Here is a 3,186-nt window from a genome sequence, read left to right as displayed (position 1 = left end):
CGCTCCCCTCAGCCGGGGCGTGGGGGCTGAGGCGCGGCGCCTCCCGTTTGTGCGCGCCCGCGACCAAGTTGTGCGCCGCCTTTGTCAGTCTGGTACCGCTCGGTTACATAAAACAAGCCGTAGCGCTCTTCCCACAAGTAACGCCAACCGCTGAGTGTACCTTAAAAGTTTGACTCGGTCCGTTAATAGTAGAGGCCTTACTGCACAGCGGAGGCTGCACTGTTGAGTTGCGACGTCTAGTGCCTCTCTATAACTGAGCACAAGAACTAGTGAAGAAGGTTAAAAGTTTGAACGGCTTTTTACCACCTTTTAGCTCTTTGAAAGGAAGAGTGAATTCAGCAGCAACGAATGGCCTTAAGCCGTGTTTCCACGCAAGTCATCTGTCAGTTTGTGTTGAGGTCGTATGGTGACTCTTTCCAATGCAGGTTGATTGCGTTTGTGACTTCTTTCGTTCTCTGTGAACAGGTAATTATTTAGTGAATTGTTTACCAAGGTAGTTTCATTGCAGTTGTTCAGAATTGCATAGGAATGAAGAAACAGTTTGCAAATGAAACTCGTCTGTATCAAGAAAGTTGTCTGTTCTGCGGTAGAAACTATTACTGGATAAAATAGTATGTGAGAGTAATTTATAATCAGATGTTATTGCAGTCTATAGGCAATTAAAAAAACATATTGTGGAATCTATAACATTGTTGGCATCTGTAAATTGTTGGGAATGTGTTTGTCCTCTGTTACTGTGCTTCTGTTCCTTTTCTAACCTTTTCTTAGGTTGTTCAATGAATTTCTTTTTGTTACATGAGTGTGTGTATATCATATATAAATGCGGACACATACGCCACAGTGGGCTTTGAGTTTTAGTCTAGGATTTTTGTTGAGGATCTTCTCATGTAGCCACAAGGTTCAACAGCTGGGTCCTATTGGCTGCTCATTTCTGTTAACTGTGAAAGTATGTGGCTGGATCTGAATCCTTTTTAAAATCATGAAGTAATCTAGGTTGGACGGGACCTCTGTGCATTATGTGGTCCAATCTCTTTTTGAAGCAGAAAAAAAAAGACAGTTTGTAAATTGCAAGCCCAAAATATCATGTAACTTGGATTTCATTTATTAAAAGATGTGCTTAACAAAGTATTGTGCAGGTAGAGCTACCACGGTTTCCTGAAGCCAAATTATAGAACCTAGCTCCTCGTGTTTTTGATACTGCTTTTCAAATTCCTTGCAGTGAGGARTATGTGTCTTGTTGTAAGAATTAAAAATACTCAATATAGTTAAGTGTGTAAACAGTATACGTGCTTATTTCTGGCTTCCAAAATTCAGGAATCGAGAATCTAAAGTGCAGGTAGCTTAACTTTATTTCTGGTTAATGCAGTTATTGAACAACTGCCTTATTTAAGTGTTTGTTCTGATGTGGATTTTAATAGCAATGTCCAACTTCGGGACGATAAGATTTTGATCACATCTGGGATTAAATACTGTGCCTTTTTGGATATGCTGTAAACTAGGTCTGATAATTTTGCTTAAAATGGACAAGTGTTTACCACAGATGAGCACTGCTGTAGCATGAAATGTCATGGCGTACTATGCCAGTAAAAGCAAAAAGGATTTTGAAGAAGCAGTACTTAGCTTTGTCTACTTCCTGGAGTGCTGAAAGGCTAGCAGTTGATGGATTGCTGGGTTTTTTGTTGGTTTTTTTGTTTTTTGTTTTTTTAAGTTAGGTATGATGTTTATTGGTTCTCCAAGGAGCAAGGTACAGATTATGTAGTTATATAAAGTTTAAAAAAATGTAGGGAAGGACTTGCTAAATATTCACTATTTTTGTAATGACAAATTAGTGTAGGTTATACTTGTATTTTAGAAGAAAAAGTGGTGTGAAAATAGTGATGTTAAACCACTGTGAACCAAGGGAATCACCCTTACATTGCGTATAGCTCAATGTAATGAAGAACTTCTACAACTTTCTAAGGGATGATGAGGCACAAATATGTTACAGTAGATAAGAGTAATTGAATGGACATTGTCATAGGAGGGATCAAAAAGGAGATTTTAGTGCTTGCACGACTTTTGATATATCCAGACTTTCCAAGGGAAACAAACCTTTCTTCTCCAAAGCTCTTGAAAACAAAACAAATCGAAAGGGGGAGGGAGAAGCCTCCCTCTTTTGTTCGTGGCTGGTAACTTTTATGACAAGGACAATGTCTTACACATTGAGCTGCAAGGCTGAATACAGCAACTTCTTTGGTAGGTTACTGAAAGGTGTAGATGGATAAATGAGACAAGAAAGTGTGTGAGGGGGTGCAGAACATATTAGAAGTGTGTATGCTTCTTCTGTGCTTATGTAAAGGGTCAGCTGAAGATCTGTCCTTTCTTTCATGGATATCTGGGAAAGCTCTAGATGCTTCTCAATTCCTCAATAAAAAGAAGGCACATCTTCARTGCTGGGGTCTTTTGTATAAGACACTAAGATAAGTGAAAAAAAAATAAATGACAGAAGGAACTTAGTAATTTAAAGGCATATCACTTCAAAGTTGGAGTATTTGGACACTTGTGGAGTATTTACAGCTTGTTTCAGTCATTAGTATTGCCAAAATGCAGAATATTGTGTTTGTGTGAGAGGGGGCAGAGTGCCTATGTGTCCGTGTGCTTGTCTACCTGACAGCAAACTTTTCCTTTAGCTGATAGAAATTCCATGCTTCAATTCTTTTTGTTAGATAATGCCTTTGCAGAATCTTTGTTCTGTTTCTCCTGCAGTTACTCTACCAAACTTGTTCTGATTATCCCTAGTCATGGTGATGTCATCGAGTTACAGTGCATTTTGTATGATGTTTAGTACTTTAAAGGGAAAGCAGAGGATTTCCTTTTGTCTGTTTTTTCCTGTAATCTCTTACAAGTTACAGTGAAGTCTGTGGAGTGACTGATACTTTCAGACATAATTAGAATAGTTTTACTTATTCTAAAAAATGTCTATAACTGAAAACAAATGCAAATGTTACCTGCTATATTGTATCCCTTTAAAAATAATACAGAAACTAGAATAGATGATCCTCGAAATAAAGAGCTGAAATTGTCACATAGTTTAAYTGTACAGAAAACGTTGTTTTAACATCCTGAATGCTTTTAATAAAGATATAAATGTAATTAGTCTGTGAGGGTTTCAGTCAGAAAAACATGCTCAGTGTTCTTTACTCTGGA

Source organism: Rhea americana, unplaced genomic scaffold (genome assembly GCF_003343005.1).
Source record: "Rhea americana isolate MKP2758 unplaced genomic scaffold, rheAme1 scaffold_86, whole genome shotgun sequence".
Taxonomy (NCBI): Eukaryota; Metazoa; Chordata; class Aves; order Rheiformes; family Rheidae; genus Rhea; species Rhea americana.
This window is presented reverse-complemented; position numbering follows the sequence as displayed.